This window comes from Pongo pygmaeus, chromosome 4, assembly GCF_028885625.2.
Source record: "Pongo pygmaeus isolate AG05252 chromosome 4, NHGRI_mPonPyg2-v2.0_pri, whole genome shotgun sequence".
NCBI classification, from domain to species: domain Eukaryota; kingdom Metazoa; phylum Chordata; class Mammalia; order Primates; family Hominidae; genus Pongo; species Pongo pygmaeus.
The window spans coordinates 66,642,675-66,668,115 of NC_072377.2; the positions used below are offsets into that span (position 1 = coordinate 66,642,675).

General features: G+C 38.6%; 1 protein-coding gene and 1 pseudogene across 1 annotated transcript in view; both read left to right on the top strand.

Moving 5' to 3' along the window:
* ZSWIM6 (zinc finger SWIM-type containing 6) overlaps window positions 1–25,441 on the top strand; it is a 213,126-nt gene that overhangs the window by 14,065 nt on the left and 173,620 nt on the right. The gene's annotated exons all lie outside the window — the stretch shown is intronic.
* LOC129036363 (ATP-dependent RNA helicase DDX25-like) lies at window positions 640–23,764 on the top strand (annotated as a pseudogene).

A 25,441-nucleotide genomic window follows, 5' to 3' on the forward strand; every position in this document is an offset into this window, starting at 1 on the left:
TGGGGATAGAATATCAAGTTCATTGAACTATATCATAATGTAATCTTTCTGTAGTTAGAGGTTATAGTAGATAATTCAAAAGTGGCCTGGAGATAGATTGTCAACTGACCTATTGATATCAATGTATCTCTCTAGATCTGTGTATATGTATAATTTAATATGATGCATAGAACATTGTAAAGTACTGGATGTTAGTAGGTAAGAGACTACCTTTTGTATCTTTAATGCAATTTACGTTTAGGTGAGTCATGTAAATTGATGTGAGCTCTAGCTTAACATGCCTTATTAAAACCAAAGCCCAGTAGGTAGTTTGATTAGTGCTGTTTAGAGTTTTTATAAGCAAAGTGCTCAGATGACTTTCCTTATTAGAACTTGTCAGAGCAGTTTCTTTGCAGTTTTCATGGATCTCCCTTAGCAACTTATTAAAGAAGCATTTTGTTTAAGCTGTTTCATAAATAGCAGGAAATTCCAAAGGCCTGGATTGTATTGCATTTTTGCTTTCAATAACGACTACTAACAGTGGGGGAAAAAGCCTTTAAAATACTCTATTCATTTTAACAATTTGTAGCAAAGTACTTTTATTTTAAAATGGATGAATTTTTTTAAAAAGTACAGATTCAAGTTTCATTCAAGGTTTTCACTATTTTTATTAAAATTTTTTGTAGTTTATATTTTAGATGTGTTAGACAACAATTGGTGATATAATAGTAACTATGAGTTTATTCAAAATTTACTGTTACATAATTGGGTCTGAATTTGTTTCAGTAGCTCACAGCTACTCCGTGTGGCATTTTGCTGAGTGAATTGTACCCATCCCTAAATTACCAAGTTACGCAAAGAGGAGCTGACCTTGAACAACATCTGGCAGTATTATGTATTGTGCAAGAACAGGAAAGACAAATACCAAGCTCTGTGCAACATTTATGGTGGCATCACCATTGGCTAGGCCATCATCTTCTGTCAGACTCATTGAAATGCCAAGTGGTTGATCATGGAGATGATGCAGGCTGGCCACCAGGTGTCTTTGTTAAGTGGAGAGCTGACCATGGAGCAGTGAGTTTCCGTCATTCGGAAGTTTTAGGATGAGAAGTTTCTCATAACAACAAATGTTTGCACTGGAGGGATTGATGTGAAGCAAGTCACCATTGTTGTGAACTTGGATCCCCCTGTAAACCAAGCAGAGGAGCCAGACTATGAGACCTACCTCTAGTGCATAGGGGGGACAGGACAGCTTTAGGAGAAAAAGGCCTCACCTACAACATTATTGAAGCAAATAAGCTGGGTGTGCTTATGAAAATCCAGGACCACTTCAACTTTAAGCATCTGGACCACAAAGACGTGGAAGAAATGGAAAATATAGAATATTAAAGAGAAAACTGTATTGTTTGTGAAAATATCCTAATTTATGATAGAATGTCCTGGTGAATTTTGAAAAGTTTTCATGCTGAAAAAGTCCACTTTTCGACGTGAAACTCACAAATGGCAAAATAAGTGTCATAGTACCCTTAGTTTTAAGACCTGAAGTATTTTTGAAACCAAGTTGAGGTTAAGCATGTGATCTTTTTGAATTAAAAAAAAGCAAGATTTGGGCCAGGCATGGTGGCTCACGCCTGTAATCCCAGCACTTTGGGAGGCTGAGGCAGGTGGATCACGAGGTCAGGAAATCGAGACCATCCTGGCTAACATGGTGAAACCCCGTCTCTACTAAAAACACAAAAAATTAGCCGGGCGTGGTGGCGGGCGCCTGTAGTCCCAGCTACTTGGGAGGCTGAGGCAGGAGAATGGTGTCAGCCCAGGAGGTGGAGCTTGCAGTGAGCTGAGATCATGCCACTGCCCTCCAGCCTGGGCAACAGAGTGAGACTGTCTCAAAAAAAAAAAAAAAAGCAAGATTTAAAAAGAAAAGAATATAGTTCGTATTTTTAAAATAGCATACGTATGATGAGTCTTGGTGATAGTGGATTAAGCCATGGTGGATTAAGCTCTGAAAAACAAAAAATTCATGTAGCCATATTTAGATATAGAGAGTTCTCACCCCTACCTCCATTCAGGTATTTATACTTCATTGGGATGCTTATTTAATATTCTTGTATAAAAACTTTTCACATCTTGATTTTCCCCCTTCATACTTCCTGTTAAAGATAGGAAACATTATAGTTCAGAAAGTAATCTGTAAAAGTTCAGTATATGACAGTCTATTTTAGGGTCGTTTTAGGGATTTATTGGCTTTACCACGTTTAAACTGCTAGTTTAAAAATTCATGAGTTGCTGTTTTCCTCTTCGATCCTTTACAATTGTGCAACAATTAATTTTTTCTTCCTCTTTTGTTTCCCTTGTCTTAGAATTGAGCTTTGAACCCAACTCTTTCAGGAAGCCTTATTTAATAATCCTAAAACATTCTATGTCTTAGATTCATACTGTTTCTTAATAAAAATCTGTAATAGTAAACCAGATCCATTTAGATAATCTGGCCTCCTTTCTAGATAGAGGGGCATTCTGTCTCTCCAGTGAATGTGGGTAGACTTTCTGTAAGGGATTGTTGTGGAGACTGACCCTCGCCTGATGCATGATCTTTTCCAAATTTGAGAACACAACTGTGGAACTCATCGTTAATGTAAAAATCGGAGAAAATGAGGGACAGTTTTTTTAAATGAGAAATCAGAATATCCTTTGTAGGATTGTAGATTTCTAAGCATCTTTGATGGAGGAAGCATCAGTTGTCTAATCAAATTAAATCAAAATATAGAGTGCTAACAGATGTAAAAATACCATACACTGTTATGGAATATTCATTTTGAATTTATCATTGTTTAGCAGATATTTCTAGTCTTGTTTTTTTGGGGTGAGAATTACAGAGCATTTAAATACAAAGTCTTTTTTTGGAGTGAAAGATGAATCTGCTAGTTTGAAAAAAAATTCTGGCAAATTTTAAATCTAGAACAGCCAACTACTGTATTAACAGTGCCAGTGCATTATATGCACAGTAGACATTGAAATGTCACTTGAATGAATGATAGCCTTAGACTATATGCCTGTCCTGTGGGTGTCCTCATGAAATTCTCTTAATTGAAAAAGATAGCTCCAGTTTCTAATTTCTATTTGATTTTCTGAATCTGAATTGCTGTGACTTAGTCTTTGAGGAAGGTGAATAGGAATATGACTGCTGGATAAGTAGGCTGGTTTTCAGTACTGGGTTTGTCATCAATATATTTCTCCAAATACCGTGTAGGGTTTCTTTTTTTTCTTCTCATTTGACGAGACCTTTTCTTTAAGCTTGTTAACTTGCTAATAGTAGCATCAGGCCAAAAGCTATTCTGAAAGCAATTTATTTATTAGATGATTCCAACTTCTAAACAGAAAGTAACTTGAATATTCCCACATAGAACAGTACTTTTGGGTTACCTAGAAAAATAATTTTGAATTATAAATGCCTTTGTGGGATTAAGTGATTGCTTTTTCCTTCTATTTGATGTTTCATTTTTAGAAGAAATTGGTATAACTAAATTTAGTTTTTAAAAACTCTCCCTCTCACAGATGATATGCAAAAAAACACATATAACTTCAGAATATCCCACAAGATCTTACACATTGTGAAATGACACTGTCTAATTAATAGGAATGGTTTGCTACACTGGTCTCCAAAATGCTGATGACTTTCTCTTGAGGTAGAATTTGCTTAAGACTGAATTTGCATAACATGGGGTACACCAGAGCAGTTTTCTGAACAATAATTTAACAATAGGGCTCTAAGTGCTTGGCCCATGAGAGGGATGGGTTATCCAAATATTGCGTGACCACCTGTTCCCATTTGTCCAGTCAGTCTTGGCTTATGTCTCTTTTCCTATACAGTTACCTCTTTCACTCGTACAAGTGTTCCAGTTTGGATAATAAAGTCTATGGTTACCCTAGCCATACATCTTGTTTCTCAGAAGGAAGAGGGCAAGATACAAATCAGTTTAGAATTGTGCCCTATGTGCACTTATGTGTGTAGGGAGAGAGTAAGAGAGGGAAGGTGGTGTTTTTTGGGATTGAAAGGTGACCTTTGGCTTATTTCTGGTCTCCATCAGTGGGCTCTCCTTAATCTTTCATATAGGAGATACATTTCTGTCTGGGCTATTCGGACCAAAAGGAAGCAGTTAAGAGATTCTCAGTCTCCATGGGTTTGATGTCACCACCCCTGACTTTTTTTTTCTCAATTTAAAGATAGGTAAATTTTATGTTCTTATCCGAAGTTGTATTGTTTTAGCAGTCTTAGATTGATGTTCACAGGTACTGCTTTCATTTTAGATACTTGTACTCAAGTAATGTATCATTTGCTAATCAAATGGTGAGGAGCTTGGGGAAGATATCTGAGCCATTAGGAGGCGTCTTGTCTTACTATCCGTGTGCCTCTAGGCAGGACACTTACTGGCCCTGAACTTCCTCAAGTCCTTATAAAATGGGACTAATTATACCTTTATCACCTCTGTCATAAGGCTGCTAAGAGGCTCACATGGGAATACATGAAAGTATTTGAATTCTAAATAGTACACAAAAGGGAAATACATTGTTACACATTGCTCCAGTTTTACCTAATTTCCTTCATTTATTATTTTCTTCTAGTTTTCTGTATTTTTCAAAAACTCTGTAATCATATTGATTTCATAATTAGAGAAAGGAAACATTGTTTTAAAAAAATCTGTCTCATTACCATTAAAACACAAATTTCTCTATCCACGGATTTATTTTTGTTAATAGTTTATTATAATTGTTGCCTGATCTAGTGCAGCTAAATGGAGCATGTTTTATTCATCGAGGTGTATCATGCCTTAATGTCTTAATTTCTCCCTTGTTTTTGACCCTAGTGACTCATGAATTTTTGTCTTCACTTGAAACTCTAGAATTCGCCTGAAAATGGAAAAGGGACAGGTAAAATCAATTCTATGTTATTCATGTGTAGAATGGACAGTTGTGGGCTGACCCCATCAACTTAGGGTTTAGTTTCCAGGCTTCCCTGAATATGTACCATGGCAAGTGGAAGATGGAAGAAAATAGAACAACTCTTAGATTTATGTTTGTGCATTCCTTATGTCATATGACTGTACTAAGATCTACATTCCCTTCTTTTGGAAACTTTCATTAATAAATGAAGAGAGTTGGTTAGCATTTCCCCCAATTTAAAGATTTACAAATAAATTATTCAGAAAAATAATTTCAAATAAAATTTTAAGGGCTTATTATGAACTGAAATCTTACTTGTGTTTTTTTCAATTGTATTTTTGGGTTTTCTCATAAGTCCTTGCCTTGGAAAGTTGTGGTGATACGACCCAGACTACCTATTCCACATTCTATTTTTGCTATCACAGTTTAATATTTTCAGTGAAGTTTAGACTGGATTAGCCATCACATCATGCATTTCCCCCCTTTCTGACCTGTTAGTATCTTTCTGCACTTCTAATTTGTACCATAGAGCGCCATTAAAAAAATTTTATATGCTATGTTTGTACACACATGCATGTGTAAGAGTGGACTTTGTGTATGTATAAGAGTGTTAATCAGCTTGCAAACTTTAGACAGGCAGGGCTCAGCTCTCAGAATCTATATTGCAGCCAGGATGATGTTGTCCATACCTACCCTGTGCAGAACCTTCAGTGGCGTCCCTTTGTTCAGAGGCCTGAAGGCATTCATGGGTGTACAAGGCCCAGCATGGTCTGGCCTGGACCCTCAGCCACCTTCTGCACAATGTCCTCCCTTGCCTTTCAGATGTGTCCAGGCTGCCCTCCTACCTGCCTTTGCCTATGTTCTTTTTTCTGTCTAGAATGCTCTACTGTGCTTGGTTCATGCCCTAATTGTCATCTTGGCTCAGAGAAATAATCCTGGCAACAAATTACCTCCTTTGAATCCTAATCATAGTTTTTTGTGTGATTTTTCTTTTTTGGATTGTCCTCTCCCATGAGATTGTAGGCTCCAGGAGGGCAGAAACTGTAAATATGTGTGTGAGTATGTATATGTACATGTGTTTGTATCCATGGCTACCAGTACAACCATTTGCACATAGTTGTCTCTCAATAAAAGTTTGTTGAATAAATGGATGAAGGAAGTGGTGTCTTACTTTGGGAATATTTTCATAACTCTCCAGGAGGAGGCATTGCTTTTATTCAGTGGTTCCATCTGTGTATTGCTTCACACCCATCACACAAAGAATATGGCAGTTTGAAAAATACAGTCTAGTTTTGTGTTTTTGGCTACTTTGGGCCACTCCCAGATTTTCCAAAGGTACACTTGCATTCACCTTTATGGTTAGAGGCACTTTCTTAGAATCCAAGTTTAAGAAACGGTATGCTATTTTAATTACAGTAAGTACTTTATCAAGGTCAGTTGTCTTAGAATGTGGATTTTTATGACATAGTCTCTAATACATTCAGTTTGGCATGTATTACAGGGAAAAACCAAACAGTCCTGTTTGCAGCCAAAGATTGCAAGATGGTGGTAGGTGTGTAGTTAGAGCAGGAGACTCTCTTTTGCTCACATGCATAGGTCAGTTCTCTTCTTTTCTGTCTTGTCAGTTCTCTTGGATGAGCAACTGTGTTTGGTCATGGGGGCAAGGCACTGACCTTGGAGCTCATGTGCAGGGTCACTGTGGGCCATAGCAAGTCTACCTGAACTTTTTTTTTTCCCTATCTGTTGATCTGTGCATTCTTGCTTATGCTTGAGCTTTTTTTTTCAGTTTGTTTTTAATCTTTGCTTCCTCAAGTTAACATAAGTAGCAGGGTAGAATGATCTGCCACATAAAAGTCATTTCTGTCTCAAAGTGGTCTTGGAGAAACCTGAAATGTTTCAATATCTTGTTTGGGATGAGGATTGGGATGAGCTCTCATTTGAAACATATTTATTTGCCATTTTATATTGTTGCAGCTCAACATATTGACCACCTTTTGGGTAGTACCAGTTCTGTGCTTTACAAGCATGATTTCTAGCTCTCATAACAACTTTGAAGAGAAGGTATTCTAACATTCTAGGGCTGAGGAAACAGATATGTTAAGTCACTTGTCAGGAGCATCTGGGAAGTCTGTGCTAGACTTGAACACCTAGGTCTCCCAGCTCTCTAGTGGGATCATGTTGTACTTTGTTTTCCAAGTGTTGCTAGAGGCAGCTTGTCTTTTTGCACATGTGTCATTGACAGTCCTCCTTAGTCTGTGATACCATTCAAATATAGTGGCCTGACCTCTGAGCAGTGTTTCACTACTTCTGAATGTGTATGTTTTATTTTTTTCTCCTTGATAAGTAGTAATGGATGTATAACCTATTTACGATATAGTACCTTCTTACTCCTTGGAGCTGATACTACACTCAGTTGAGGCTGACTTTTTCTTTGTTGGACGTTTACAAATAATTTCAGTCACAACATTTAGTGACATAAATACTTTGACTTGAAACAATTACCATTTTCTCGATTTTAGTGGGAGACTGGGGCAATATGTGTAGGACATCCTTCAGAGAGAGATGAGTATAACAAGCTGTGTGATGCAGTAGAGGTGCACACACCTCAGTTACTGGAAGGTGCAACTTCGAGTTCTTGTGGATTGTGTTGGCAGCCCTGTAGATACATTCAGCAGATGCTGTAGACATTCTCTTACTACCAAATTGTAGCTTAAAGACCTAACTCTTAGAGCAAGCCTTAAAGTGTGCTTTCCCCACTTTGTTTTAGGAAACTCTTCTGTTTGCTGATGAGGAAAGGTTATCTTTCCAGGCAGCATCCAGGAATGGTCTTTTGAATGTCTTCATGCCTTCTTGTGACCTCATTCCTGCTGCCATCGTACTTATCCCTGCTCAAATTAGTGAACTGCCTGCGTGTTCAACTTTATTCCATAGCTGGATCTGCCTGTAGCATTTGCAGCTTTCTGTGTAGACTGGGCACAAGTTAAAAGCTTAGGAAGTCTATATAACTCAATAATTTTAGCACTTTAACTTATTAAGGTACATGTTTTGGTTATCTGATTTATAGAAGTACCATGTAAAAATCTACCTATGCTATACAATTGCTGAAATACTGAGTAAGCTCTGCATTTTATGACCAAGTTATAGGATGAATAATTACTCTCTGGAGTGAATGGTTCAAAATGGAATAACTGTATGCCTTAGGTGTGACGTGACACGAGGTGTATTTAAGCCCCAAAGGTATGTAATTATCACACTATTCTTGCACATACACACAAGTACCTTTATGCTTATGGCAAGAATTTTATGTGCAAAAGAAAACTCACTTTCTGGTAAGCGAAGGAACAGTCCATTATTTTTGAGGGACTCAGAAGTTGTTTGGTATTAGAGGCTCCATTTCAATCCCCCTGCATTTCTTTAGGGTCTAATTTAAATTCATACATCACTTGATTCTAGAGTAAACCATTATCATACCCTGGATTCTGAATATTAAGGACAGTTGAGGGAGTTTCTCAAAGCACCATTTTATGACTTATAGTCTGCCTCTGTATTCAGTGACTTGTTATATATTCCATTCTTAGACTGCATTTTGATCATCAGCTGCATTAAGGCAATATATGTTGTACTTTATTTTACTTTCTACTGAAAGTAAAAGCTATTTTGTAGTCTATTTAGATTTTTAATTTTATAATCTGGTCTCATTTTACAGATCATGAGTAATTAAAGGTATCTCAAGCTGATTTGTCCTGTTTTTAATTCAGTATTAAAGTATTATTTTAGTCACATTAAAAATGTGACTGATATTTTTTGTTTATCACAATTCTACTAGCCCCACTGAGTAACTGCTGCTGTTGAATTAGTGATGGGGTTATATCAGTTTCCCTTGTCAAAGGACCAGATACGTCAGCTTGGGGATTTAGCTTGGTAGTTATGACTTAGCTTTCTGTTCTCAAGCCCAGGAGATGAGAATTCCTTAGTCTGGGTACCAGTGGAGGCCTACAGTGGCTCCTGGGTCTTCCTTTGGGCTAGAGAAAGTCAAGTTGAGATGCCCCCAGCTTTCAGACTAGAAGTAAAATAGCAGTGATGGTATTGATGTAGCTAAGTGATGTAGCTTACCTGTTTACAGTGCGATTCTCTTGAGAGACTTTGAAACACACACACACACAGACACATACACACACACACACACACACACACACACACACTATTAGATGGCAGGAGCCAGAATGTTAACTTAGTTTTGTAACTAAATGAGAACAATACATTTAAAGCTTTAAACTTTTAAAAAATATAATTTACAAGTAATTTGTAGAAAAGGATAGTAGATTGCTACCATTATGCTAAATATCAATCTGTTCAGTAAAGAGACTGGCAAATTTTTATTCATCTATAATTTTGGTGTCTGATGTAGCCATGTGGCAGGCTGGAATTGAGATTCCTGAAAGTGTAACACATGCACCAGAGTTTGAAGACTTAGTGCAATAAAAAGAATGTAAAACATGAGCAGTTTATTGAAATGATACTATTTGTGTTAAAAGTATTATTAGAATTAATTTAGCCTGTTTATTTCAATTTTTAAAATGTGACTACTAGGAAATTTAAAATTACATAGTGGCTTCATTATTTTTTAATTAGTGCTAGTCTCTAGGCCGTTTGGTCTCATAATAAGTTCTTTCTGTTTATGTATACAATTCAGCTATGATTTGATTACATACTTGATTTTAACTTTTTGCCAGCATAAATCTAAACACTGTAGTGATTCTTAAACCTTAGTTTCAAAACACTGTGTGTGTTTGTGTGTGTGTGTGTGTGTGTGTGTGTGTTTCGGCAGAGATGGAGCCTTGCTCTGTTGTCCAAACTGGACTGTGTGTGTTTGTGTGTGTGTGTGTGTTTCAGCAGAGATGGAGCCTTGCTCTGTTGTCCAAGCTGGACTGCAGTGTCAGAATCATAGCTCACTGCAGCCCCGAACTCAGGTTCAAGTGATCTTCCTGCCTCAGCCTCCCAAATAGCTGGGACTACAGGTGCACGCCACCATGCCCAGCTTCAGAACACTCTAAGTTGCCCTTCACATTATTTGAGACTGTTTTTTATCTTAAATTTTAAGGCAGAAGAACCATCTGCCAATTGATTATTTTGTAGGTTTCAGACTTCATTGGCTGAGTTATTTACAATGAGTTAGAATTCATTTTATTTTCATAGAAGTTCAGTGGGTTGGTTATGATATTTGGGATTTTATTTCTGGTAAAATACAATGAATGCTATTAATGAAATTATTGAAAGTAAGGGCAAAAACTGCAATTACTTTTGCACCAACCTAATATATTTACTTTAAAAAATCATTCCTTTGGACTTGGCTGTGAAAATTAAGAAAGAGAAAACCCTCATTCCTTAAAAACATTGGCTTTTATAGTAATAAGCTGTCTTACAGGTTTGATATATATATATATAAAATATATATATTATATAGTGTGAAGACAGAAGAATATGGGTTTTCTTGAGTTTCAGTGTTTCTTGGATTTTACTATCCAGTTTATAAAAAGGAGGAGAAACAGACCAACGTAAGATGGTCAATTCTTTGTTTTTTGTAGTGTTTTTCAAAACGTAGTCTCTAGTTCAATAACATCATCATCACCTCTTAATTTGTTAGGGATATACATTCTTGGGCTTCACATAGATATACTGACTGGGAAACTCTGGAGATGGGGCCTAGCATCTGGGTTTTAATAAGCATTCCAGGTGATTCTGATACGCACAGAACCACTGGCCTAATGTAGTGGTCAGGGTCCACCCAGGAAAAGAGAAACTACTCTTAAGTTTTTGAAACAGGAATTCAGTGCAGGGTATTGGTTATTCAGGTTATGCAGCTGAAACAGCAAGGTAGATTGAATGATGAGGGCTTTTAAAGCAGCACGAAGATAATACACAAAGGTAATACACTCACTAGGGTTAGGCTATGGGAATTTAGGAGCCAGGGTTCACCTCAGGAGACTGAAACCTCCTGGTAGGGGCAAGTAGGAGCTGGAGCCATGGAAGCAATGCAGCCATTGCTGGAAACACTACCTAAAGAAGAGATGGAAGGAGTGGGAGAAATGTTGTGAATCCTTCCTTCTCACATTCCAGTTTTGCACCAGTGCCTCTTGTAGACTGAACCCAGAGAAAAGCCAGCTGATCTAGGAGCCTGAGAAATAGGGTCTGGCGGTGATCAGCTCACTTGAGATATAGAGCTCTCAGAGTGTATCTGTGAGTAAACACACCCAGAACTGGCTCATGTAGTAATTACAGTTTAAAACAAAACATTCTAATATAATTAAAAAATAATCTCAGAATAGAAGACAGTCTTCTTAATGGAATAATCATAGCTTTATGAAAACTAAACCATCCTTTTATAATTTCTCTGTTGGCTAGGGAAATGTTTTCACAAGTGTCTGTAAATTTGGAAACCTTACCTTACACCTTTGAAGGATTTAAAAAAAAAATTTCCTGTTTACTCCAGGACCTGTTTTAGCTCTACTCTTCCTAGTTGATGAGTTACCAAGCTGTCCTTGGTTGTTAGCGCCATCTTATGGCAGACGTGGGAAAGTTGCCTCCTCAATTTTTGACAACTTTCCTGGAACATCCTGGATGGTTTTTCTTATCTCTCTTTTACTGCTTAAAACTAAGTTCCACCATTTTGTATGTCTTCTTTGCCTCTAGTTATTTCCTTGCCTCCTTTACTTTTCCAGTGTTCTCTTTTTTCTGTTCTTTTTGTTTCAATTGTGATTATACATGGCTGATAAAAGTTACTACAGTGATAGCCCTGTAACAAGGAAAATGCAGCTTGTAGAATTTTAAAGTTAGAAATAATGTCTTGAACCTTTTAAGCCCTTGAAAGGATCTTGAAGAGCCCCCAAAATCTGCAAAAAATCATGTATTTCCTCATTCTTTTAAGTTAATGTTTTTTTCCAGACAGCAGTATTTAACTGCTGTTATTTGAAGCAGTATTGTTTTAAAGTATTTATAAGAAACGGAAGCCTAAGAAGCTAACCACCATTTTCTCCCTTGATAGGGAACTGTGTTCTGAATTCCAGTTGACTGTCTTAGAATCCAGTTATGTGTTAAATGGTCCAAAATAAAATCTAATATTTATGAATACAAATGAGTCTGGAATATATAGTCGTCTTATATTTAAAAGTTCTGTGTTTTCATTCATTAACTTTTATTCACTTTCCAAAAATTAAGAAAATTGTAAATAGGTGAGGAACTGGTATGGTTTTACTTGAGAGCTTTTACCAGTACAAGGAAATGCTGCTAGTAAAAATTTGGAAATGGAGAAGGAGTTCTTTCCATTTCTTGAGTTCTGGTGGAAGACCAGCGCTGTTGTTTTGTGTTTAAGGTGCTGAGCCAGATGCTATAGAGCAGTGCTTCCCAGTCTCTTTTACCTCATAGCACACAGAAAATAATTTGTACTGCACTGGGGTAGGAGGTGATTTCTAATTGTAGATAAGCTGCTAACAGGCTGGTGATTGGACACTACTGGCTTTGGCTGGCTCAAGAGCTGAGGTTTTGCTGTCTTGGAACTTTAATCTCTCGTATGGGGAAGCTCTGCTGTATAGAGGACATTTCAGGTATAATGAACCTTAGTCTCATTAAGAGCACAATACATATAACACACATAGTGGTAAATTATGATAGTGATGGTTTGGTGAAATGCTTAAGAAGAATAAGAGAAGTTAGTTCTCAATGAGATGGAAAGGATAAGGCTCTGCAGTGGGAGTGGATCACAGAAGGCATTCCATCCAGATATGGAGGGACCAAAGGGGGAGTTTGGGGATTGCCAGAGATTTCTCATGTGGTTGGGGTGCAAGATTTGAGGATGCACACAGGAGACAGGTATAGTGAGAACTACTGTTAAGAAAGAAGGCACAGGTTCAATAAGGCTGTATGTGGCTGAATGGACTTGTGACCTTGGGCACCACTGGTAGTTTTTATGCGGGGAATGACATGATCTGACCGCTCCCCTCCCCCTTTAAAAAATTATTCTAGGGCACCCTGTAGAATGATCTGGAGCCTGCAAGCAGAGAAATCCCTGGGGAGGGGGAGGGCCTTCATCCAGGCTAGTTAAAGGCGTACACCAGGTGAATGAAGATGGGTGGACTTGCTAAAGAGGGAACCCGCAGATTTTGCTTATGATGTGAAGAAAACCACCTCAGATTTGGAGGCTGGGTGAGGGAAAGGATGATGGGACTGTTTTCAGAATTAGATTCTGTATGGGAGACAAGGAACCCGATTTTGGATGTGGGTTTGATGCTTGAAGAGCAACAATTGTTAATATTGATAAAGTGCTATCTAGGGGCCAGGTAGTGATCTAAAGTCTTTACTTTCTAAACTCATTTTATTTTCAAAACGACTGTAAGAAGTAGGTGCTATCAGTTAGTGTCCAGTCAGGAAAATGGAAAAAAAAAAAACCACCAAAAACCTACCATTAAATAGATGTTTTAAGCAGAGAAAGATTTAATGCAGGGTATTGGTTATAGTGATGTTGAAAGGGCTGGAGGAACAAAAAGAAAAAAGTGTGTGTTGGGAGAGTAATGTTGGACCAGAAAAGCAGAGAGAGAGAGAGAGTGTATGTGTGAATGAATGTTGATTGTTGAATGAGTAAAAAGGAGAAGAGGATGTTATCAAGTATCAGGTGTCCACTGCCTGCATGAAGTGCATGCCCTGCAGGTCTGCTGGAGATCTTCATTGGTTCTGCTGCTTTGGAGCCACCACAGATGATGATGGAGCCTAGAGTTATCTGTTGCTGCTGTTGGAGGTATCACTAGAACCAGGAAACAAAAAAGGCCTTTTCTTTCTCTCACCTTGCAGTCTCTTGACAGTGTTTCCCATGGGTGGAACCCACCTGGAAGCAAGTTGACAAGAGAGTTTGGAAAATATAGTTTATAGACTTCTAGCCCCTTGTAGTGAAGAGAAGAATTGAGAACCAACAGGAAAATAACTGGCAGAGGAAGTAACGTTTTTAAGCTTGCTTTGCAGATGTGGAAATAGGCATGGAGAAGGTAAGTAGTTCTCCTAAGGTCACATAGCTATTACTTGGTAGAGTTGGGATGTGAATCCAGGCAGTGTGGTTTCAGAGCTTGTGCTCTTATCTCCTACTTTTTGATCTTGCCCCCACACATGATGATTGTTTGATTTGTCTCCTTACTGCTGAGCACTTCAAATGAGTGGCTGTTTCCATTGATTTTACTTATCTAGCACTTATTTTTATTTTGACTTCTGTTACTGGCTTTAGTTTTTTACCCTCACCTTTGGAACATCTCTCTTCAAGGTCACCACTGATTTTTATAGCCAATACAATGAGTTATTTAAGCTTCTGTTTCTCTTTGATCTTTTCCTGGCTTTTGATAACAGTAGCCATTTATATGGAATTCCAACTTTGACTTCTGTGATGTTGAACTTGCTTGTTTTCGCCTTGTCTTACTGGGGCTCCTTGGTTTTCTTCTTTCTCTACCCATTCCTTAGACCATTGCCATCTTTTGGATTGAGTTTGAATTTAGGTGTGTTATATAAGAAGCCCCTTAATTTTATATTTAAATCAGGACCAATAAAAAGATGAAATACATATATATTCTTGTGGTCTTTTTGCTTGTGTGTGTGTTTGTGGGGGAGGGGTAAAGTCACAGAGGAGTGGGCGTAGGTCCCAATGTGGACTTTTCCCTGGGCTGAAGGAGAGGGACTTACTTTTGAATACCTACCATGTGCCAGCACTATGCTAAATGCTTTAAACACATTGCTTCCTTTTAATTATCCTGTGTGAGGTTGGTAGTTACCTTTATTTTACAAATGAAACTGACTTTGTGTGATGAAAAGGTAATAGAAGTGGGGTTGAAACCCTCATCTGACTGCTTCTGACAGCCAGGTTCTTTCCTCTGGATCACCTGGAAAAAGCTCCAGTTTCTTATCTGTTAAATGAGGGAACTTGGCAAGATAATTTTTAAGGCCCGTTTTTCAGTATCATCCTCCTGATTCTGTAACATACTAATTGTCCTGAGCAGTAGTTACCTCTTTTCTAAGTAAATATTGAAAAAGAAAGTTAGCATCCCACTACAGAAATGTGCTGTATTATTAAGACCAAGAGTACTGACAGGTTATTTGTAAGAAGTTATGAACTAGACAAAGACATTTAAAGTAGTCATGATACTGGATTTTCATGTTTGTTTCCAGGGAACCCCCCTTACCTCCAACTGAGGCTGCTGCCGAGAAGATTAGAAGCTGTGGCTTCTAACGACAGGGGCTCAGGATAAAGCCTTGGGACAACTCCAGTCTAAACAAAAGGCAACCCTGTTATTCTATTATACTTTATGTTGAAAGCATTTGCTTCCAGGTTATTAACTATTATCCTTTCCTCACAGGAAATTTAGTGTGAAATTTGCAAGAAGATCGTGGAAAACATACTTTAAGGACAAGATTCACTGTGGTGCAGTTTGGCACCTTTAGAACACTAACAGACAAACCTAAAATGATTAACCATTATGTGAGTCTCCCACATGTTTTCACATATGGAAACAGGTGGTTTAAATGGATACCAACATCCTCTCTTGGTATACGGTACTTACCATAAAATATCAAGCGAGTATTCCTAGATATGTATCAGCAAAGTAAGTAAATTTCCAGGCTTTGTAGCATCTTTTACTTTCTTTACTTTATAAACATTCTCCAACCCTTCCTCATTCATGCCTTATTTTTTTTTAAATGGGAAATTGAGATATGCCTTCTTATTCACTTTTTTTTTTTTTCTGAGACAGATTCTCGCTCTGTCCCCCAGGCTGGAATGCAATGACCCAATCTTGGCCCACTGCAGCCTCTGCCTCCCGGGTTCAAGCAATTCTCGTGCCTCAGCCACTTGAATAGCTGGAATTACAGGTGTGCGCCACCATGCTGGCTAATTTTTGTATTTTTAGTAGAGATGGGGTTTCGCCATTTTGGCCAGGCTGGTCTTCAATTCCTGACCTCAGGTGATCCGCCCACTTTGTCCTCCCAAAGTGCTGAGATTACAAGTGTGAGCCACTGTGCCCAGCTTTAACTTTTAGTTTTATGGGTTTTCCCTGCAGTAGAGGAAGCTTTCACAGGAAGCCTCAGCTCATGATTTTCCTCCCACCTCTCTGGCCACTCCTTCATTGAGTTTTGGTGGTTCATCCTCTATCTGCCCTCTAAATGTTGGTGTCCCTATCGTTTAAGGCTGGGCACTTTTCTCCTACCTGATGCCCTTTTCTTAGATTATGCCAATTATCCCAAAGCTTTCTGTGCCATCAAGTGATGACTGCAGTTTTTATTTCCAGGTCTGACTGCTCTCCTGATTGCTTACTTATCTTTTATATCTGTTTAGGTCTGGCAGGCATTTCAAGCCATTTTTAGACTGCTACCCCCTGTAAAGTAAGAAAATTTACATCACAGTCCAGTATACACATAAGTTACTATAAATAACAGAAACAGATTTTTACAAGACAAGACTTATCCCTAAAACATGCCATGCTTGCTGATGTTCTCAATAATACTATTTCATTTCCATTAAAAAATGCTTTCTGTGACACACAGCATTGGCCTGTGACCTCTTAGTGGTTCAGGAACCCACTATTTGACAAACACTGTTCTTGAGCCACTGTAGATGTTTTTAGAGATATTGTAGGGAGCCAGCTTACATATGGGAGACTGTGCCCTCCTTTCCCCACCCCACAGGGGGCACTGCCTGCAAGGAAGGTGTTTGATCTGAACCCACTGAGGCCAATCAAATGGAAAAGGTTTAGTACAGGCCAACAGCACCAGTTTACAAGGCTATCCATACAAGAATGATCACATCAACTTGTGGAAAGTGTCATCATGGAATCAGAGTAACCTCTTGGTTATTCGGAATTGTTTGTTATATAGAACTGGTAAGAATACTCTGTAATCTAGTGACATATAGAACCAGTTTTGAATCGTAACAGAACTGCCTATAAGATTTTATAGTACTTACCTTGCACACTTCTGCTGAGTTCACAGAAGGCCGACTAAGCCCTTGTTCTCGGCAGTCTCATCTCTAATCCCAAAGTGTTCTCATACTTATTTTAGACTCAATATATTTTCTAATGAAGCTTCTGGAAATAGCTGGTATCATATTACGGAAACTTATTATTGGCACAGTGCCTTAATGATTAGTTGGCTTGGGGGGTGGGGAGAGACCCTAGCTATCAAGGATGGACATAAAAATACTTTGCTAATATGAGCACTACTGAGGTTTAACTCATTCCTGAGGTAAGCTAAAATATGTTTAAAGGTTATGAAAAAGACACACAGTTTCTCGTTTAACATTTTGGTATTAACTTTAGAGGCCAAGAGTTTTAAGTAGTCTCTGTAGGATAGTTTGTTTCCTTCCTTCCTTCCTCCCTTCCCTTTTCCTTTTCCTTCCTTCCTTCCCTCCCTCCCTCCCTCCCTCCTTCCTTCCTTCCTTCCATCCTCCCTCCCTCCCTTCCTCTCTTTCTTTCTCTCTCTTTCCTTCCTTCCTTCCTTCCTTCCTCCCTCCCTCCCTCCCTCCCTCCCTCCCTTTCCCTTCCTTCTTTTCTTTTCTTTTTTCCTTTCTTCTTTCCTTTCTTTCCTTTCTTTCTCTCCTTTCTCTATTTCTTTCTTTTCTGGGTCTCACTGTTTCACCCAGGTTGAAATGCAGTGGCATGATCACAGCTCACTGCAGCCTCAACCTCCTGGGCTCCGGCTCAAGCGATCCTCCCACCTCAGCCTCCTGAGTAGCTGGGACTACAGGCACGCAACACCATGCCCGGCCCATAATTTCTATTTCAGAAAATATAATAGCATACTCCACCACCTCTAGATTCAAAAGTAACATAATTCTAAAATTGTAGTCGGTAGATTTTTTGCATATACGTACTTGAATATTAGGGCAGCTTATTATCAAGGATCAGAAAATTATGGCCCACAGGCCAAATCTGCCCTGCCACCTGTTTTTGTATAGCCTGCAAACTAAGAATGTTCTTTATTTTTCTTTTTTAGTGGTTGGAAAAAAAATCAAAAGAATAATACTTTGTGATGTGAAAATTATATGAAATTCAAATTTCAGAGTCTATAAATAAAGCCTTATTGTAACACATCCATACTCATTAGTTTATGTCTTAGTCCCTTGGGGCTACTATAGCAAAATACCGTAAACTGGATGGCTTATAAACAACAAAAATTTAGTTTCCTATAGTTCTGGAGGCTGGGAAACCCAAGATCAAGGTGCTGGCAAATTCAATGTCTGGTGTGGGCCCTATTCCTGGTTCGTAGATGACACCTTCTTGTTCTGACCTCACATGATGGGAAGAATGAGGGGGTCATGCGTGCCTCTTGTTTAAGGACACTAATCCCATTCATGAGGGTTCTGCTCTCATGACCTAATTGTCCCTCAGAGGTTCCACCACCTAACACCATCACATTGGTAAATTTTGGGGGGACAAAAACATTCAGACTATGGCATTTAATGTATTGTTAATGACTAATTTCATGGTCTAATGGCAGAGTTGAGTAGTTATGACAGAAACTTTGGCCTTCAAAGCCTAAGATGTTTACTATCTGGCTCTTTACAGAAAAAGTTTGCTGACCCCTGCCCTATTATGGTTCATAGCCTTTTTGAAATGTGACACATGCCAGGCACGGTGGCCCACGCTTATAATCCCAGGATTTTGGGAGGTCGAGGCTGGCGGATCATCTGAGGTCAGGAGTTTGAGAACAGCCTGGCCAACACGGCGAAACCCCGTCTCTACTAAAAATACAAAAATTAGCCAGGCGTGGTGGCAGGCCTTGTAGTCCCGGCTATTCGGGAGGCTGAGGCAGGAGAATCGGTTGAACCCAGGAGGCAGAGGTTGCAGTGAGCTGAGATCGCGCCACTGCACTCCAGCCTGGGCGACAGAGCGGGACTCTGTCTCAAAAAAAAAAAAAAATTTTGTATATATATATATTTTATCAATCAGCTTCTTGGATAGGGAATGGCTGACACCTTGAATTTTGAAAAATGTTTGGGAATGGCAGTTTCTATCGTGTGATACAGAAATATAGCAGTCCTTGATACAGTTGCTGTAATAAGAATGGAACATTCTAAACTTCTGTTTCCGATTTGACAGCTCTTTTATTTTTGAGGCATCTCAGATATATTTTGTATGATCCTTCCATTTCACCCTCCCTTGTGTGCTTTTATTTTAATCCATTGAAGACTTTGTCTCACAGTAAACAGTGTGATTATGTTCTCTTCTGCCACTTAGCGGTTTTCAGTACTTAGGTTTGTCTAATGGGCTCATCACTGAAAGATGGAGTCAATTCCCTTTGCTGACTTACTAGAGAGTGTGTGCAAATAGCATTAGGTTGGCATAGTGTACTGAAAAGTTCTGTCAGACCACCATATTTGGCAGTAAGTTTGGCAAATGTGTCTAAAATGAGCACATCTGCCCAATACCTTAGTTCCTCTTCTGTAAAGCACCTTAAACCTCCAAATGTATCTTCTATCAGGTGTCTTTTTTTTTAAGATGGTCCCATTCTGTCACCCAGGCTGGCAGTGATTTTGGCTCACTGCAACTTCCACCTCCCAGGCTCAAGTGATCCTCCCACCAGTAGCTGGGACTACAGGCGCCGGGCACCATGTCTAGCTAATTTTTGTATTTTTAATGGAGACTGGGTTTCACCATGTTGCCCAGTCTGGTTTTGAACTCCTGGGCTCTAAGCGATCTGCCCGCCTTGGCCTCTCAAAGTGCTGGGATTACAGGCATGAACCACCACGCCCAGCCTAAGTGTCATTTTTAATTTCTTTTAACTCTTAGCCAGAAAAGGTTGCATATGCTTTTATGCATTTTTTGAGCAATCTAATATACCAACCTGTACCCACTTTGCCTCTCTTTGTCCTGTATATTTGATTGGTTGGGATAGTGGCAGTGCCACGTTTTAGTGTGCTCCAGCAAGACCAAGTTTATGTGTAGGTCTGAAATGTGTGGTATCCTCAGCATTCTTCAAACCTCACAAAGAAGGTGAATAAGCAAATTGAACTCCAAAAAGACAAAACTAGATGTTACAATGTCCACACACTGAAGTTTTTCTCTTAGCTAATTGGAAAGACCCAGAATCTTCTCTTAGAATTTGGATATTCCACTTAGAAATTGTTTTAGAAAGTTTAGCTTTCTAGTTTATAGTGTATTTAGCGTTCTAGTTCAGCTTTCTAGTTGATAATGTATTTGAAAGAGGCACATGCTGGGTGTGGTGGCTCATGCCTGTAGTCCCAGCACTTTGGAGGCTGAGGCGGCAGACTGCTTGAGCCAGGAGCTTGAAACTAGCTTGAGCAACATGGTGAAACCCCATCTCCACAAAAATGCAAAAATTAACCAGACGTGATGGTGCACACCTGTAGTCCCAGCTACTTGGGGGGCTGAGGTGAGAGTATCGCTGGAACCCAGGAGGTCGAGGCTGCATGAGCCATAATCTTGCCACTGTACTCCAGCCTGGGTGACAGAGTGAGATGCTGTCTCACAAAAAAAAAAAAAAAAAAAAAAAAAAGGCACAGAAGGCAATGCCTTATATACAGGCACATCCCCAGACAGTGTCAGCTTGATTAAGTGTCAGCATGAGGAAGTAAAACCTTTAAAAAGAAAGAAGACTTAAGAATTCAACAGGAGCAGTTTGAGGCCATTTGGTGTGGAACCATAGCCCCAGACACCTCACCATCCCCTGAGGAGTCACTGTGTTACAGCTGAGATTTTTGATCCCTAAGCGTGAGCCAGTCACTGTTTTCTAGGCATTACGTTTTCTCTTCATAACAATTCCGCAGTGTAGAAACGCTTACATCAGGCCTTAAGTGCCTTTTTTCTTTTTCTTTTTTTTTTTTAATTGAGACAGGGTTTCATTCTGTAGCCCAGGCTAGGTACAGTGGTGCAGTCATAGCTCACTGCAGCCTTGTACTCCTGGGTTCAAGCGATCCTCCCAACTCAGCCTTCTGAGATTACAGGCATGTAACACCGTGCTTGGCTATTTCATTTAAACAAAGGTTTTTTAGAGATGGGGTATCACTCTGTTGGTCTTGAACTCCTGACCTCAAGTGATCCATCCTCCTGCCTTGGCCTTCCAGAGTCCTGATTTACAGGCATGAGCCACTTTACCCCGGTCCTTACGTGCCTTTTGTTGTTGAGAAGTGCAAGGACATTTTCTCTAGCTTTCTCAAGATTGCATCTATAAGCACAGGAACTAGGATTTGAACACAGGTAGTCAGAGTCTGGAGTCTATGCTTTTTCCATTATCCCAAAGCCATACAAGAGAACAGGTAGATCACAGAGGCCATATAGTATAGTGGCTAGACTTTTTACCTTCAGATCCCAGTTTTCTTACCTTCTGATTGGTTAACTAATGTTTAGTGCCTCTGTTTCCACATTTATGAAGTAGATTTAAAAGTTGTTTGTGGCTGGGCATGATGGCTCACACCTCTAATCCCAACATTTTGGGAGGCCAAGGTGAGAGGTATAACTTGAGAACAGGAGTTTGAGACCAGCCTCTGTAACATAGGGAGGCCTCCATCTCTACAAAAAATTAAAAAAATAATTAGCCAGGTATGGTGGCACATACCTGTAGTCCCAGCTACTTGGGAGGCTGAGGCAGGGGGATCGCTTGATGCCAAAAGGTTGAGGCTGTAGTAAGCTGTGATGATGCCACTGTACTCCAGCCTGGGCGACAGAGAAAGCACCTGTCTCAAAAACCAAAAGTTTCTACCTACACCGTAGGATTGTTGTGAGGATTCAGTGAGATTTCATGTTTAAATAGCCCAGTGCCCAGCACATGATAAAGAACTCAAAACATGTTAGCTGCTGTATTTTATATAAAACATAATTATTAGTAATTCATAGTAGATACACCAATAATTCTCCATACTTAAGATAGATATTTTAAAATTTAGAAACATTTTACTCAGTTGAAATAATTTAAAAGTATTCATATTAATTGGCGTAATAAGTTAGGACTTATTTTAGGACTACTGCCAAATGACTATGCAAAATAATTGGCATAGTTATTCTAGATAATTGAAATGTCTTGCTTGATGTAAACAGTAGAAAACAAGGGAGAAAAACCTCTGAGCAGTCTGCCTTTGGTTTTCCTTTATGTTAGCCCTTGAATTTTTAAATAAATTATTTTAAAATAATGTTTGGGCTTTGGCTCAGTAGGAGGCTTACCTTTTTAATTATCAGTTTGCCTTTTGGGTAAAAATCTATGGATTTTCTATTATGGGGTGTTAGTAGATGAAACAACTCTTACTGCTGGCCAGCTATCAAGAAAGGACATATATCTGGGATGTCATCAAATAATTTCATTTTGATCACATTGCTTGCACAAGAAGCAAGTCAGTCAGCTCTCTGATGGAGATCTGGTAAGGGGAGGAGAGGCAAATGAGAATGTCCTTCACCTTGCAAGTGTAGTTTCTGCTTTGACATCTAGCAGCTGTATGAACTTCTGTAGCTCACTTAAGTTTACCACTTACCACACCTATGATGGGGTGATACTACCTGCCTTGCTTAACTAAAAAGACTTCTTTGAATATGAAGTGGCATATAATGTGTGAAGGGAACATGTTGAAAGATCCCAAGAAAGGTCTAGATACATTTTAGTTATCAAATAATATTTTGTATGTAATGTCCTTTTTAGAGTGTTTACACACATATTCATTGGTGCTTTTAGTGTGTTGTACATCACTTCATTGGGCACTGGATATAGATTATAAGCTTCTTCCTACCATATTGTTCTAAGACCTAAAGACCCAGTGGCTTTAATAGCAAATGTAGCAGCCTTGGTTAACTAAAATGCCTCAGTCCCTATTGGAGAATTTATCTTATATAACATTTATTTCAATCAAAATGATCTTTGAGCATAGGTCAGTGAAAGCCAAGTTACTATATTACAGAATTAACTATGTAATTTGGTCATTGGATCAAACTCAAATACATTCTTTCGACGTGTCCCAAGAAAAGAGCATTCTGTGTTAACCACCACTAACCAAAAGGCCAAATTCTCAGAATCCATTGTAGTAATGTATACTTTATGGTTGGCTACAATTGAGTATTCCAGGGCTCAGGCTTAGATGACCTGGGGGCTTGCCTGGACTGTTTTGGTTTGGTGCTTTGGGTACCCACCTCTTCTCTCAGAAATATTTTACTATCTTAGAAAGATTTATTTGAAAGCGGACAGCCCTATTTATGTCTGCTTACTTGAGTGGTGGTTTGTGATGATCCTGACTGATGGGGCATTAGTTTTTCCCCTTGTATACCTCCTCAAGCACAGCTCTGTATACTTACATGAGAACCACCCACCATGCGAAAATAAGATGCATCCCTGCCATACCTCAGAAACTGTCAGTCTAGTAGGGGAGATATTAAGATTTGCAATATTACTAAAAATGATTTTTTTATCTAATGATGTTTTTTAGATCAAGAGTTAAGTGGTATAAATGGTTCTTCCTCTTCCCACAGATATTTCACTGGACGTCTAAGATATCAGATTTTACCAAAAAACAAACTAGAAAACAGAGGCTATAGCATAAATCAGATTGTGGAACATTCCAACTTAAAACTCAAATGGCTTTCCAGTTGTATTTAGAATTCAATAACTTCTGAGATAACTTCTAAGGCCCTAAGTGAGATCATAACCATTTTTTCTTTTGCATCCTCTGTACAAAAGAACTTGAACTACATCGAACAAATTATGAAACATCCTTATCATTGCACTGTTATTTTTGATTTTTGAAAAAGTTTCAAAGAACACTCAGATTTGTATTCTATTTTAAATTTGCAAATACCCTATGAAATCCTCCCCTCCCATTTTTTAAAAACTGTATAAAAATAATAGAAGCAATTAAACCACATTTTGAAACATGTGCAAGATACTGGGAAGTGGGAAAAGTCATTCTATACCATTGTGTTAACCAACCATAGTCACTATTTTAGTGTTTTTCCTCCTTGTATTTCCTGTGCATTAAATGCAGGTTTTCATTATTTGTACATTTTTATATCTAGCTCTTTTTGGTTTGACATTGTATAAGAAGCATTTTTCTGTTATATACATGTTAGGTGTAAACATAAATAATTCAGTGGATTTATATTTTATTTGATCATTGTCTTATTTTGGGCATTTAAATTTGTTTCCAAGTTTTCATTTTATGTGTGAGGCTCAGATGAGTGTCTTTGTGCAAGTGGAGTAAGCACTACCCTTCACTCTGCCCGTATTTTCTTTCGCCCTTAATACAGACTTCCAGAAGAGGAAATAGTGGGCCAAAGGGCATGTTGGATGTTTTTATGGCACTTTATATGTATTGCCAAATTGCCTACCAGTTTCACACACCAGTTGCCTGCAATGGATATTAGCATAGTTTTACATTTTTTTTTTTTTTTTTTGCCAGTTAACAGCAAAATAAAAAACTAAAGAACCCCTACAAGTTACCTGTTGTTTTAATGTGAAAATTTAAAGTTACTCACAAAGTTAAGTATTTTCCCATATGTTTGCGTATTCATTGCATCTCCTATTTTGTGAACTTTACTCCTATCCTCTTTTTCATCAGTTGGTAAAGGTTGTGGAGGGCCATAGTGGTGGACAGCACGAGCTCTGGGGACAAACTGTCAGGTCTGAACCTGGGCTCTGCCCCAGGGTGGAGAATATGTCCTGGGGACAGAGGAGTGGAAGATTTTTTATTTTTAGGAATTCAATTTCTATTATTTTTTTTCTTTTTTTTTTTCTTTTTTTTTTTTTTTTTTTTTTTTTTTAGAAACAAGTGCATGAGTTTATTATAAAGACAAAGATATAATAATGCCCAGGGTCCAAATAATGCCCAGGGTCCAGAGGTTAAAACAACAACAAAAATACAATAACAACATACTGGCTGTTATCTGTTTGGCTACTGAAAAAGAAAGCATACTTCTAACATATCAAATGCATAGTACAAATGTATATTATATAATTTATTGTTAGCAAATGTAATATATCAAGCACATTAAAAATGATAAACCTCACAAAGATCATAAGCTATTTGATACACCAAAGTTATTGAGAGACAAAGGTTGAAATGATGAAATTTAAAAGAAATAACATGGCCAGGTGCGGTGGCTCACGTCTGTAATTCCAGCACTTTGGGAGGCCAAGGCAGGTGGATCACTGTCCTGGCTAACACGGTGAAACCCCGTCTCTGATAAAAATACAAAAAAGTAGCCAGGCATGGTGGTGCGAGCCTGTAGTCCCAGCTATTCGGGAGGCTGAGGCAGGAGAATCACTTGAACCCAGGAGGCAGAGGTTGCAGTGAGCCGAGATCATGCCACTGCACTCCAGCCTGGGCAACAGAGCAAGACTCCGTCTCAAAACAAACAAGCAATAAAAGAAATAATACTATGGAAAACCTGAAGAAAAACTAAAACAATTTAATAAAGCTAATGGATAGTAGATTCAGAGTAGTTTAATACAGGAATACAAATTTCTCTGGAAGCATACCCCTAAATTCAGAAGTCTGGAAAATTCTTAG